At 44.1% G+C, this 15752-nt stretch overlaps 1 pseudogene; it reads left to right on the top strand.

The window, feature by feature from the left end:
- Positions 1 to 212: 212 nt before the first annotated feature.
- On the top strand, positions 213 to 4489 carry LOC136475001 (nuclear transcription factor Y subunit A-5-like; annotated as a pseudogene).
- The last annotated feature ends 11263 nt before the right edge of the window (positions 4490 to 15752 follow it).

Genomic DNA, 15752 nt, shown 5'->3' with positions numbered 1-15752 from the left:
ACATAACCTGGAATTCGTCATAATACAACTAAGCCATCTGGGGAGCAAAACCATCGGCATCTTCTTCTTGCTACTCCACTAGTTTTTCTCCCTGCCCCTACTTGCCATAGCAAAAAAGTGTCACCAGATGTGGCCATACAAATTTGCAATAGAATAGAGAGCTGTGGGGGCTCCTTGGAACAAGATTGAGGGATAAAAGAACAGCGCAAGTGGAGTGATGCAGCCGAGGGGGGCCAGACCAGAGGAAGGGACGGCAGGGAGGTGGCAAGGCGCAGAGAGCAGCCTTTGCTTGGCGGACGCACCGAGGGAGGCGCGTGGGAGCCATGCTTCTCCGCTCTTCGTCTTCCTCTCCCGCTTCCAAAGGTTTCCATCTCTCTCCCCCCGCCATATCCCATAGGACTAGACGACTAGTGTCCCTGTTGCTGTGTCGGTCCGCCATGTACGCGTCCCTGGATTGCTCTGGTACACTGCAGCCATGCTTTCTTGGAGCGTGTTTCTTTCCCCGCTTGCGTTCTTGGTCTCCGAAATAGCGGATGAGATGTTTCTGTATTTGTTAAAGGTTGTGGAATCTTTTAGGATGGGCTGTGTTCTTTCTTCTTTGCAGTTAAGCATCTTCTTTTGATGTGGGGTTATGTATGTGTGCTATCGGATTTGGTTGCATGTCCCTTGGCACACAGGTTGACTAGTCTTCGTGGACTTGGGGCGCTGCTATTTTGATGCCTTTAGAACTGCGCTGGAGGATCTCTAACATGATAGTGGTTAAACTCGATGGCAGAAATGGCGTTCACTTGCCTTCCTCGCCATGGACTGGTAGCTTGGAGACTTGGAGTTGTCCTTCACTATTAGTCTTGGTACTCCTGCCTTATCTGTGTGCATGTTCTTGGGATTTGGGATCATATATCATCGTATATACTATTGTAGTTCTAGTTATTGCTTTGTAGCAATCATTACTGGATGTGCTTATATAGTGCCATTTGTTTCTTTCGGCACAGCATGTTCTGTGGATCAGAACTGATGCCATTCGTCACTAATCTCCCGGCTTTCATCTTTAATTAGGTTCCGTTTGCTCTTTTCCACTTACGTTTTTTTTCCTTTCCATATGTGTACATTTCTTTCAGCAGGTTTCCTTGTCATGTGTACATGTTCGTAGGCTATTGAAGTTGTGAACTATAGTAGTCTCTTGAAGTTTTGATTTGCAATTTGTTGCCTGAAAAACACATGAGATCAGGCCTGCCCAGGTGAAGCTATAAAACTTAAATTAGTAATTCAGGTACCAGAATGTATTTCTATTATCCAGTTTGTGAGTGTGCATTATAGGAAGATTAACCTTCCGAGTATTATGTTTTCTGTTATGATTTAGAAACTTTTGGTGATGGATCAAAGATATATATTTTTTTGTTAAATGGAGTATCTCAGTCCCATAGCCATAAGGGAAGCCCAACTTGCTCATGTTCCTTGAGCGAAAACGCACAATGAACGTGGATCTCGGGGCATCGAATAACCATTATGTCTATGCATGTCCCTTTTTTCTGAGCATAAGTTTATGGTGTAAGTGGCATAACGTTAACAATCACATGTGACTCCATTTTATTTTAAATATAGAGGATGTGAGCTGTGACTAAAAATTAGCACAAAAAGTAAGATACTTGTTCCCAGCCTCACCACAGGGAACACACATTGCTTTCTGCTCTTGCTGAGTAGCTAAACATTTTGCAGAAATGTCTGTAGCTAGCTATAACATAATTTGAAGTTAACCATCAACTTCTATTGTGACATGTTTTTAAATTTTACCGAAAATATAACATTATATAGTATTTTTCAAGGCAACTCTATCCATATAGAATATAGATATAGTTTCTACCTGGCCACTCTTAATATTCATATAAAGACATTGTGGGACAAAACTAAAAGAGTTGATAAAACACTTTACAGAAAGATATATACTTTTTTCCCACTAGGAGTAACCATTTTCTTCCTCTTGCTTTCTAGGGAAAAGCTTTCCAAAAGGCATAAGTTGCGAGTCGACATAGTAATACCACACTAGGTAGAAATAAAATGACAATAACAAGAGACCAGTTTAGCCTTTACTGTGTCAGTATAAGAAACACCTAAGGAAGAAGTACTATATATTCAGAGGATGTTGTTACTTATCTTGAGTTTAGGATCCTTTGCACATTCAAATTTATTTTAGTAATTTAATGCAGCAAAACAATGATTTCATTTCTTTTATCAGGTAACTCCTTCGGAAACACAGTTAATGATCATATGAGATCAACTTTGAGTTTTGAAAACAAGCAACCTCCATTTGCAAGTCAAAACATTGACTACGGTCAAACAATAGTAAGACTTATGGTGATATCGAACTTTATTTTTTTTTCAATACTGATAAAGTCACCTTCCTAGTTTATTTTTTAAGAGTTCGTTTCTTTAAGTAGGGTTTTTGGATCTGATTTTCTGCCTATACACAGGCTTGCATTTCATACCCGTACAATCATTCTGGCTCAGGAGGTGTTTGGGCAGCCTATGAGTCTGGCACCACCACTGCCACTGTGGTATGCCCTTATACTAAATCGTTGCACTAAAATCTCTCAAGGCCTTTTGAACTTCAGTGCTGATGTCTCATGCATTTGAAATTTCACATAATAATGTTATTCAGGAAATCTCCTAGTTTTCAGTTCATTCTGAAGTATTCTGTTATTTATCTGAATTCCTACCATGATTTAACATAGAATCTTAAAGTAGACTAGTAGCCTTGTACCTTATCCGTTTTCCATTTCAAGCAGTCATTTTTTGGACGGATCCTTAGTTCCTTGCATTAGCATGCATAAGCTATCACATATTCCGTTCTTGTAGCGTATTTACATTGCCTTTTTATTTGAGAACATTGTGCTATACTGACAGGTATGATCATAACCATAAAGGAAAATATGTGGCTACTAGTTATAAGATGGCTGCAGCTGCTTGTATTCTCCCATTATGAATAATATTGAAGGCTAGGATCATAGAAATCAATTTTTGTCTACTTGCGCAACTCTGACACTGATTGTGCAATTTTCCTTATGCAAATACACTGTTTCATAAATCATTCTACTATTTAGAACTGAGAAAAAGGACCAGTATGTATCCATCATTTCCCTGGCTGGTTATATCAACAAAACATTGGCATGGGGGGTGGGGTGGGGTGTAATAACTTGTGTCCAAATCGTTGCTTTCAGGCCATGCACCTTTCCTTAACAATGACTATACAGGCACCAGCGAGCTGGCAACTCCCAGATAGTTGCTGCTATTTGTACTTGTCTAAATTGACTTGTACTACAAAAATTGTTCTCTAGGTTTCCATTACATGCCGGTGTTTATCCACACATCTTGAGGCATCCGTCCATCATATATACACCTTGTTCATCAGATTTTTCATTATAAAAATACTACTTTTGTGGCTTTTGTCTGATCAGTTATATTTAAAGCAGTTCCATTCCCAAATTTCTGGTGGGGGTCCATCCGCAAGAATTCCCTTACCTTTGGAATTAGCAGAGAATGAACCCATATACGTGAATCCCAAACAATATCATGGGATACTTCGCAGAAGACAGTTACGTGCCAAGTTAGAGGCTCAGAACAAGCTAGTCAAAGCCCGAAAGGTCTGTGTTATTAGTCCGTTATTTACTTTGATCTTGCTGTCCCATCTCTCAACATGCAACCTTTTGTCATTAGTCTCTTATGCTTGGCCTAATGCTGGATATAATCTTCATGGCAGCCTTACCTTCATGAGTCTAGGCATCTTCATGCAATGAAGAGGGCACGAGGTTCTGGTGGACGATTCCTCAACACTAAGCAGCTCCAGCAGCAACAGCAGTCTGACACTGCCTCCACCAGGTCCACCACAAATGGCACAAGCTCCTCAGGCTCAACTCATCATATCTACGGCTTGGTGGTGGCGCAGCTGGAGATCGATCTATGCCGGCAACCAAAACAATGGCCTCACGTGACAGTAGCAAGAAGGCTGTTTCTTCAGCTCTTGCCTTCACTGTGACTCCAATGTTGCGCAGAGATGACGCCTTCTTGCAGCACCCAAGCCACCATCTCAGTTTTTCTGGCCACTTCGGGCAGGCAAGCGCGCAAGCTGGGATGCATAATGGAAGTCAGCATAGGGTTCCAGTTATGAGATGACGGTTTGCGAACCATAGCTGGTGATCCAGGCTTCTAGGGTCCTAGCGTCCGGTGTGGTATCGTCTCAGGCAATTCATCCTTGGCTTAGTTTATGGCTTGTTATTAGAAGGTACCGAATGTTTTTCATACTATTGTGGGCTTGTGGCCATAGAGCCCATATATAAACCTGGGTTTGATGGTTGACACTCCTACCCAAAATATTGTTGCAGTGGTGTGTGTTAGAATAAACCTTAGCTTTTTGGTTAGTAGTACATTATGCTGTTCAATTTGCCTTTATCCTGTACTGCCAATTATTGTGTAGTGGTCAGTTGTCCAGTTTATGGCCTCAACAAGTCTACCTGTTTTTGTCACAACATCTGCTTAGTTACTACTGCACTCTGTGGTGGAGTGGTCCGTCCTAGCTATGATCTTCCTAATTTTTAGCAGTACAAACCAGAATGCAGTAACTTCAGACCATGGATATGAATCTTCATAATTTGCTTGTATGAACATCACAAATCAAACCTGAAATAATACTAGATTGGTTGCAATTTACAAAAGATGACAACATTTGCACTGAAAATTTTCAACCTTCTATTTTGAACAAAAAAGGATATAATATTTCTATTACACGATAGACCATGGACATAATCCTATCAATACCCTATGCTACCACTCCAGTATTTGACAACAAACTATTGATCATCGTTCCATAAAAACACAAACTTGTACTATCATAATATTGGCCAAGAGCAGAGTAGTTGTAGCAAAAGCAGAGAAACACCATGATCCTAGTCCTACAAGCTTATGAACTAATACCCACCATGGCATGATTAGAATAAAGGATTAAAGATCAAGAATAATAGGCACTAACTATCAACGAGGAGCGGCACTGGCTTCTGATGATGAGGGTGATCGACGTTGTGGAGCACTTGCTTCGTGATGTCCATCCTATGGTTGCCAAAACCATCTTACCTTACACATAATGCTCGTGCCACAAACCTGCAATAATCCTAGCGCCTATATATGATATGAATACATATTTTATCACAATAGCAGCATTTGTCCCATACATACACCAATTTGTCAAGTTACTGTAACTATTTGAGCAGTTTACAAGTTGTTCGACTAATCTGCATCCACTTGTCAAGTTGTTATATGGTGAATATAATTTATTACTCTTTTTTTTGAATCACATAACATCAAGCTTTTTGGGAAAGAGGGAGTGCTACCTATCAAAACATGTATATGGGCCGTGATACATGTGTTTTTTCTTATCTAGCTTAATCTGTCATGTAAATCTCAAGACCCCTTATATTTGTGGATGAAGGGAGTAGCCAAAATCAGGATGTAATAAATAGATCATAGTTTTGTTTAGCAGCAATTAAAAGTATCTATACTGCTTGACACCCAAAGAAAGAAGTATCAATACTATGCTATAAGTATACTGACAAGAACCACAATTTGCTGGAACGTTTCAAGTTTTGCGGGAATCTCGCAACCAGTTACTCCAAGCCGATTATCTAAATGAAATTAGTAAAGAAAATAATGATTTAAAATCTTGAATTTTCCCCTATAAAACTACCCCACCTCAACCGCGTTCCGAATCATAGGCATTCGAAAACAATCTACAGCAAAACCATCAAACAACTGCATCCCACTGGCCATGAGAATGAGAACCTACCATGGAGCACTGCTCCTCGTCCTTGCCATGGTGATGGCGACGCTGTCAACAGGTAACGATCCATAAGCAGCAGGACCGTTGGTTTTCCACCACACGACTAAAGCGTCAGTTCATAGCAATACCGTAGTGATCTGATCTCCATTTCTCCCTGCAGGGATCTGCACAGGCACAACACCGGTGCCAGCGCCGGCGCCGACGGTGAGCTCGCCGGAGTACCCATACTCCTATATGTGTTGGAAGCTCTTGTCTAACAGCGGCTGCGACCAAAAGGCGTGCGACGCCAACCAGGGGCGAAGCCAGGATAAATGGTCGCCGGGGTCAATACTCTCACAGGACTACCTTTAAGGCTTATGATAATATAATATCAATATATAACATCAAATTGATAAAATAACAAGTTGACAAAATAAACTTTCACGGCAGTAATTACCTACTACAGTTTTTCTCTACAACTATGACTCTCCATCTTGTGAAAGTGAATTAAATGGTGGCTAGAAATCCTTGCTTTATGAAGCATATATATGCGCATATTATCATATGTATATTAAGCTCACGATCATCCTTTAGTTGTGTTGAACGATACTAAATTACTAATGTGAAAGTATAGCCATGTGTATACTGTTAAAAGTCAGTAAGTCACTACTGAAATACATATATATGCAAGCTATACTAAAGTAGATAGATACATGATATCTTGCCAGAATGAAAGAGCACGTTCTTTGCTGGAAGGCATATGTCCTATCTGCTTTCTGAGTTTGAATTGTATAGCTGAAAAAAAACCTAAGACCTCAAGGTTCAGACTTGATGATTGCTAGTTACCTATTCAAGTATTGGGTATTTGGGGTACCCGAACAACAGATGGACAGAGAGCTTAGGGCTTCTCCCGTGGTGTTTCTAAAGTGACTCATGGGATTATTTTATTTGGCATGAGTCGATGCATGCACCACTGGAGCAAATCGATGCATGGAGTGTGTCAGGAGTCAACCACCAAACATGAGTCGAATCATTCCAATTAAAATAATATTCACGTGGAAATAAGAGGAAGAGGAAAGGGACGGAAAGCACCAGATCACTCATGCAAGTGTCCGGCTTTGGAGAACAAAACATATTTTTATTTGAATGGCCCACAGGAAGAGTCGACCTACCACTGGAGATTGAAGGAATTGACTCAATTGCATCTTTTTGTATGCGTACATAGCCTCGGTGAGTCGACCCACCACTACACATGCCCTTAAGCTTATAGCCGGTGGCACTGGCAAGTTGCGGTTGGGGTTTGTCAGTTTGTGTCTTTGAGAAACGAGATCGAGAATGAATGAAGGAGCGACGGCACCACCTCAAGGATTTGCGAATTGATACGAGAACAAAGAAGATCGGAAGATGAAACGGTGACCAGGCTGTGGACTATGGGCTTATTACCTTCCGGGCTATCGGCTTACCTGTACATATATACTTGCATTCACGTAATCACGTTTCATGAAACGGGAGCCATGCCATTGGGTGGGCTACCGGGCTTATCTTTGCTCCTTGCTAATCAATCGATGGATGGGCTAAGGACCTAAGGTGATGCCACGATGGACTGCTCGGCCGCAAGTCTGTCGGGTCGCACATATTTTTTACTGGGTTCAAGCTGGACAAAAATCCTTGGGCATTTGAGGTGATCGCAAAACCATCGGTGTCGGCCGACCCCGATGAGTGAACGTAGCTTTGCCCCTGACGCCAACTGCTTCATCAAGCTCAAGGGCGTTGGATTGTGCACCCATGGGAGCGTCCGAGTCGCGTGCTGGTGCTACTACCCCTGCAAGTTGCCGCCGCCGCCCGCATGATGACAGACTGACAGCATGCATGGCCATACAGGCAGCGGGCCGCTGAGATGACGTTCAGATTTGCGTGACATCCTAGCATCCTCCGAGAGGCTGCTTGTTTTTGCTAGTGTCAAATATTCAAATCTATGTGGCGTGCTATGTATTCTGTCATTTTGTGCTCTGTAGCGGCAAGGTTTCTAATTACCATGCTCGAGAATAATTTCGTCTTCATGCCTTGCACTTTGAGAATTGAGTTGGGTGCCATGCATGCCAACCCATGGACAACTCGAACATGCATGTACTCCAGAGACTTGCGCTTTCCTTTCTCAAATCCTAACGCGCTGATGCCAACGTCGCAGGTTGCGGCGATTAGTTCACTAGCTAGGGAGTCAGAACCAGTGCCGGTCCTAGGTTTTTTTTAAGGGCCCTCCGACGATCTCGTCACAACGGCTCTTGACCATGTATAAAATCTTATAATATATAAGCAATAATTTTACTTACAAAACGAAAGCAAATTTAATAACATATTTTTAATTTAACATGTCTGATATTATCGAAGAACCATGTAGATTAAGCAATATATTTGTACATGTATAATAATTATCGAGGAACAATATAGATTAAAAAAATAATATATTCGTTTTCTTTTCTCACCCATGAAAAATGTTTCTTAGGTAACATTCTAAAATTCTAACATCTAAATTAGAAGAAAAATATGACTATACGGGTACAAAGTACTAGAAATCTAGAATACTATACAAATAATTAATTTGGATTAAAAATAAAAAGAGAAAAAATACCTTGAGCCTAAACAACTGATCGGTGATCACAATTCGTAAGAAGCCAAGAATCAAGATGTCGTCGTCGTGGAGCCCTGCCCGGTTGCCGTCGTCGTGCGCCGTGTGTCCGTATCTTCGGTAGTCTAGCTCTTCGCGGCGGCGCGGCTCGCCAGCTCCACGTGTGTAAGGCGCGCGTCGCGAACTCACGATCAGAGTGTGCTGTGTGCAGCGTGACTTCTCGTCTCCTCTCTATCCGAGGACCGTGGGGAAAGGAAACTAGTAAAGAAATGCCAATGTTGTCTTTTTAGGCTGGCCAGTTCTATGTCTCTCTTCTTATTAGTTTACTAATGTCTAATGGACTATAGGACCTGGGGGTTTGTATACCTGGTCTTAGGCCCCTCCTCCGCTTGAGCCCTTGGCCGTCGCACCTCATGCCCTACCCATAGGGTCGGCACTGGTCAGAACGGAACTGGCAGCAACACTCAAGTTCAATCCTCCTCGTAGGCAAAACAACGAATACTTGGGTGTCTTGGTGAACATTGTAAGGTCCCATTTAGTACGGCTCCACTTTATCAGTGAAGCCGTTTTCTTAGCTTCAGCTTTACGAACAGCCCTCTCGGTGAAGCCGGAGTCGTTTTGGTAGTTGTTTGGTAAAACAGCTCCTTATGATAGACAAAAGAGATGAAAAGACCATAATACCCTTCTCTCTCTTTTTTTTTTTTATTTTTCGCCTCTCCTATTTTCTTCCTCCTCCTCCTTCTAGCTTCACCCTCTAAGCACACGTCCACGCCTCGGTGGCCCGCACGAGAGCCCACGCGCCATGCTGCTCGGCGGCCTACGCCCGCACCGGTGTGCCCTGGCAACACGCGCCGCGCCCCCGGTGGCTGCGCCTGTGCCGGTGTGCCTCGGCGGCACGCGCCATGGGCCCCGGCGGCTGCGCTCGCGCTGGTGTGCCTTGATGGCCGTGGACGGGCCGACGCGCCCTGACGATCGCGCCCGCGCTGCACGTCCAGGCGACCGAGCACACCCACAGCCGTGCAAGTCGATTAGGGGCAACCAGGATTTCATCCACGCTAGGTCCACCTGGGCAAAGTGAAGCCACTTTATTTTTTCTTGCCACGGCTTCTCTAGCAGCTCCTGAAGCCGTTTCGAGCTATTTTGTGCCAAACGGGGTTAAACCAAGTGGCTTTATCCAAGGAGGTCCTTAAATCGTACTCTCACAAATGATACGTGGAGGGTGGAGTCAAAAATAGTGGCTTCACCTCGTCTTGGTGGACCCTACATGGAGTTCTAAGAGATCATACTCTAAGGAGTTCTACATGTGGAGCTATTTTGCCAAACAGTTTATCAAAATGGTTTCAACTCCACTGATGGAGCTGAAGCAAAAAAAAAAAAGATTTCCCTGGTGAAATGGAGCTGTATCAAACGAGGCCTTAAGGGGCTTCACCAGTGAAGCCATTTTGGTTTACCCCGTTCGGCAAAAAACAACAACAAGCCCTAGCAAACGCATAACGCTGGATCTAGTAAGTGAAGGACGGCCGTCAGCTAGCCCGCGCCACCGTTTTCTTCATGTGCGTGTAAAGAGTCTGTCCCGTCCACACTACAGAAAACTGGCTCTTTGCCGACTGCAATTTTATTTGCCAACTGTTTTTTTTCGACACTCGGCAAAGAGGTCCCTTTGCCAACTGGAATTTCCTGCAGTCGGCAAAGCAGGATTTGCCGACTGCCTGGATTTGCCGACTGCCAGGCAGTTGGCAAAGCCATGGCTTTGCCGACTGCCAGGCAGTTGGCAAAGAATTGCAGTCGGCAAAGGCAGGCCATGATTGACGCCATCCACGCCGTCACCTTTGCCGACTGCCACTCCGTCAGCAGTCGGCAAAGGAGCAGGCTTTGCCAACTGCCATCCTCCCTGGCAGTCGGCAAAGGCTCTTTGCCAACTGCCACTGATGGCAGTCGGCAAAGAATTAATTTTTTTTTTCGATTTTCGATCCCAGTTTTTTTGTGTTGCCTTGCTACAGTAAGTACATGATATATTCCAAGTTTGGGGTCATTTTGATTTATTTTGCTATATTCCGTAGATTTTTTCTGTTTCTTTGATTTTTTCCGACAGCTCCAGATTTGAACTGCAGGTACATGAAATAATGGAATCCGGCCATTCAGAAAATGATATTCATGATGTTTGGAGCATGTTGAGGCCGTGTGCGGGGCCTCGCGTGAAATTTCGACCGTGTTGGTGTCGGAACACGCCGAGCCACGCGCGTGAAAAGTGTTTTTAAATTTTATAAAATCGAAACGGAGTCCGAAAATGACGAAACTTGACGACGTGTCTTGTCATCGCATGCGGAGGCTGTGGTAAAAATTTGAGAAAGTTTCGAGCAAGTGGCGACGTCGGGCGTCAATCATGGCCTGCCTTTGCCGACTGCAATTCTTTGCCAACTGCCTGGCAGTCGGCAAATCCAGGCAGTCGGCAAATCCTGCTTTGCCGACTGCAGGAAATTCCAGTTGGCAAAGGGACCTCTTTGCCGAGTGTCGAAAAAAAACAGTTGGCAAATAAAATTGCAGTCGGCAAAGAGCCAGTTTTCTGTAGTGTGATGTCCATCGTCATATGGTTGCCAAAACCATCTTAAAACACTCCACGCTAACCTCACACATAATGCATGTGTGCCACAACCCTGCAATAATCCTAGCGCCTAATATATGATATGAATACATATGTTATCACAATAGCAACATTTGTAACATAATAAATACACCAATTTGTCAAGTTATTATAACTACTTGAGCAGTTCACAAGTTGTCCGATTAATCTGCATCCACTTGTCAATTTGTTATATGGTGAATATAATTTACACTTTTTTGAATCACAGAACATCAAGTTTTTTTTTGGGAAAGAGGGAGTACTACCTATCAAAACATGTATATGGGCTGCGATACATGTGTTTTTTCTTATCTAGCTTAATATGTCATGTAAATCTCAAGACCCCTTTTATTTGTGGATGGAGGAAGTAGCCAAAATCAGGATGTAATAACTATATATAATACATTGGTTAAATAGATCATAGTTTTTTTAGCAGCCATTAAAAGTATCTATACTGCTTGACACCCAAAGAAAGAAGTATCAATATTATGCTGTAAGTATACAGACAAGAACCACAATTTACTGGAACGTTTCAAGTTTTGCGGGAATCTCGATCGCAACCAGTTATTCCAAGCCGATTATCTAAATGAAATTAGTAAAGAAAATAATGATGTAAATCTTGAATTTTCCACTATAAAACTACCCCACCTCAACCGTTGAGAATCATAGGCATTCGAAAACTATCAACAGCAAAACCATCAAACCACTGCATCAACCTGGCCTTGAGAATGAGAACGTACCTACCATGGAGCACTGCTCCTCGTCCTTGCCATGGTGATGGCGATGCTGTCAACAGGTAACGATCCATAAGCAGCAGGACCGTTGGTTTTTCCACCACACGACCATAGCGTCAGTTCATACTTCATAGCAATACCGTAGTGATATGATCTCCATTTCTTCCCTGCAGGGATCTGCACAGGCACAGCACCGGTGCCGACGGCGAGCTGGGAGTACCCACACGACCATAAGTGTTGGAAGATCTTGTCCAACAGCGGCTGCGACCAAAAGGCGTGCAACGCCAACTGCTTCATCAAGCTCAAGGGCGCTGGAGTGTGCGTCCATGCATTCGGCTGCGTCCATGGGCCCGTCCGAGTCTCGTGCTGGTGCTCCTACCCCTGCAAGTTGCCGCCGCCGCCCGCATGATGACAGACTGACAGCATGCATGGCCATACAGGCAGCGGGCCGCTGAGATGACGTTCAGATTTGCGTGACATCCTAGCATCCTCCTAGAGGCTGCATTATTTTGCTAGTGTCAAATCTGTGTGGCATGCTATGTATTCTGTCATTTTGTGCTCTGTAGCGGTACTGTTTCTAATAACTATGCTCAAGAATAATTTAGATGGACGAGTTCGTCTTCATGCCTTGCGCTTTGAGAATTGGGTTCCATGCCAACACAGCGGATACGTTCTCTAATTCTGACATGGTCAACTCGATCGAACATGTACTCCAGAGACTTGCGCTTTCCTTTGTCAAATGCTACCGCTGGCTGATGCCTACGTCGCGGCCTCGCGGGTTGCGGTGATCAGTTCACTCGCTCGAGTCAGGACGGAACCGGCGGCTTTTATTTTTTCTGAAACGAAGCAACTGGCAGCAACACGCCAACACCCAAGTTCAATCCTCCTCGTAGACAGACTAGTTCACCTACGAGAAAACAACCACCACCACTACTACATTTTAGCAAACATGCTTCTTTGTATTATCAGAGGTGGACGTTTTCAGGAGCCGCCTTTGTAAAACCATCAGACGGGTTTCAGGAAAACACTCGCGCCTCCGTTGCTCCTTTACAGAGACTCTGTTAATCGACTATTTATAGTGACGGTCACCTTAGAACGCTAACCTATGTTAATAAATAATAGCAGCGGACTTCTAAAGAAGTCTGCATCTGGAAATGCCTATTAACAGTCAACAGAGATGGTCAGATGGTGATTCTAAAGGTCCACCAATCGATTAACAGATACAACACTCTTCAAAATCCCGTCTTTTGAAATAGCTGCATAAAAAATAATTCATAACTCTTTCCATACGGGCTTGAATGTACAATAGCCCAGGATGAGTTCGAGGATGAAGGTTACAGCTGCAACTCAAAGCCCTGGTCCATCACCGTCAAGCTAAACAGAGGGAGAAGACCGAAGGTCATCACAGCATGTGTCCACCCCGCCGTGGACGACCCTACACCTATGGTGGTTGTAGCAACATCATTCTCTGGTCTTCTCCATAGCGGCGACGGGAGCATTACCCCCGTGAGACGAGAAAGGGGTTAGTCGATGGTGATTGTGCGCGATAGATTTAGGAGCAAGTCAGCAATGGAGGAAGCAAGATCAATAGATTTCGTTGGAGGTAAGAGGGAATTGACAGAGGTGACTGCTGCATGTGAGAGGGGGAGGAGAGAGAGGAAGGAGGACAGAGGGGTTTTTTAGTATGTGGTGTAGAGGAAGAGTAACTAAGAACATAGTGCTACGGATGGATGTTGGTGGGCCCTAGTGGAGCCTAAACCTAAGCAAATTTGCCCCTACTCGGCCCACGGGCCTAGATCAAGCCCATCGATTTAGCCCGGTCCGTGAGCTTTAGTGGATAGGGCCTAGACACAGGTTCTATTGCCTAGAAAATGTTTTCTCGATCGAAACCTAGGTCAAAAAATCTAGCCTGACTCATGTAATGGGCGATTCATGGGTAGGATTTTTTTGGCCCGAAATAGCCGTCCTTTTTTTATCCAGCTCGCAAAATGCTCATGTCTGGTGGAGCCAAAGCATCCTACGAATTAAGTCTATCTGGATGTCCAGGTGCTAGCAGCTCAGGAATACCTATGCATTCACTGTCCTAGTAAAACAATTCGATAGCAAAGGTTGGTGGCTCTGGCCACTCAGAACATGCCAGGAGCGTCAATGAGCCAGTGGCTCAGTGGGAGCGCCACCCGCTCGAGTTTGATCCTTGGCTAGGATGACTTACGTGCCGCACGGGGGATTTTTTTTCTAGAGGGGATTGAATGTGTGTGTGAGTTGCTCGGTAGGCGTGTTTCGACACCGCTTGGAGAGTCTCATCCGTATTTGAGCGCTGGGTAAGCATGGGTGCCCATTCGAGTTCTTATATGATGTGCTAGATCTCCGGTGATGCTAAATAAAACATGCCAGGGAGCACTATGTCACGGTCAAATGGAAGCGGAGGCGGAAACCTACCTAGGAAGAAACAGATCGCTGCGATGAAGTTGGCCCAGTTGGTAGGCGTGCTATTCGACCCAACATATATTAATTCGGCCTAGGATCAAAGAACTAAACTCAGCCCAACCACAGCACTAGCAGTAAGAGGCTAGAAAACGTGAGTTCATCATCCTAAGGAGTGCGGGCACTTTGTAAGGGCTAGTTTAGAAACTCAAATTTTCTTAGGATCCCAGACTTTTTTCAGGTAGAGCAATTGTCATTTGAATAACACACTTAATTCTCCATGGGGGACTTTCCATCCTTGGTTTTGTCTCTCCTTGCTTCCAATTTTCCAAATTAGGCCTAATAGGCTAGATATCAGCAGACAATCACTAGAGTTCGGCAGCCTATTAAGTCGGTCACACTGTACGCATAACTCAAGCTCCTCAGTTAGGCGTGGCCTCTTATTCCATTTAAATGCTGTATTGTAGCCCGCCGTGTCTGTTCTATTCACCATTTATCCCACTTAATCGTCCGTTTAGCACGACTAAACCACTAAACTACAGGTCACCAGCTATTTAGGTTAGGTGAACACTTGTCTAGTGTGTGGTGTTCAGTGGTCTAATTCATGCATTTCTTGTGTCAAGGCACACTTCTCTTGCCTCACAACATGACAGTTACTACAGGGCTACTCGCGCTTCCTTAATTTTTAGTAGGAGAAATAGTGATGTAGTAACTGTAGACTGTTGGGTAAATACATCATAGTTTTCTTTGGCAGCCATTAGAGGTATCTATACTACTTAGCAAAAAAAAAAAGGAAGTGTCTAATTGTCTATAATGTTTGTATATTGGTAGGGCAAGAACCATAAATTGCTGGAACGTTTTAAGTTTTATGGTAATCTAAAGTCGATTATCTAATTAAATAAAACAACTAAAGAAATAATAGCTAAAACCTTGATTCTCCACTATAAAACTACCCCACCTCACCCCATCAGAATGCAAAGGCATTCAGTAACTATCTACAAAACCATCAAATTAAACAACTGCACCTCAAGCTAGGATTGATACCCACCGTCCGGCAATGAGAACGAGCCACGGAGCACTACTCGCCGTTGCCATGGTGGTGATGGCGATGCTGTCAACAGGTAACTTACTATCGCCGTAAGCAGGATCCCTGGTTTTTCAATATCATACACGACCACGACCAAAGGCCAGCTAGCAGAGGCTAGAGCATCCGTCCATGCATACTCCATATCAATACTGTGTGTGATTTAGATATATTCATTTCTCCCTGCAGGGATCTGCACCGAGTTCCCGCCGGAGTACGCGTGCTCGAAGATCCTCTACTCCAGCGGCTGCGACGATAGGTGCCCAGACGAATGCTTCAGCCAGCTAAAGGGCGACGGGCTATGCATCGGCGAGGCGTGCCAGTGCTCCTACCTCTGCAGGCCGCCACCTAGTGACATCTGATCGATCTGATAGGCCATGCAGCAGGCAGTGGTTGTGACAGATATCCTAGTATCCTCCTGTACTAAGACAGAGGCTGCTTGTTTTGCCAGTGACAAATCT

This window comes from Miscanthus floridulus, chromosome 8, assembly GCF_019320115.1.
Source record: "Miscanthus floridulus cultivar M001 chromosome 8, ASM1932011v1, whole genome shotgun sequence".
Classification (NCBI taxonomy): Eukaryota; Viridiplantae; Streptophyta; class Magnoliopsida; order Poales; family Poaceae; genus Miscanthus; species Miscanthus floridulus.
The sequence above is the reverse complement of the archived record's forward strand: the minus strand, read 5'-3'. Positions and strand labels throughout refer to the sequence as shown.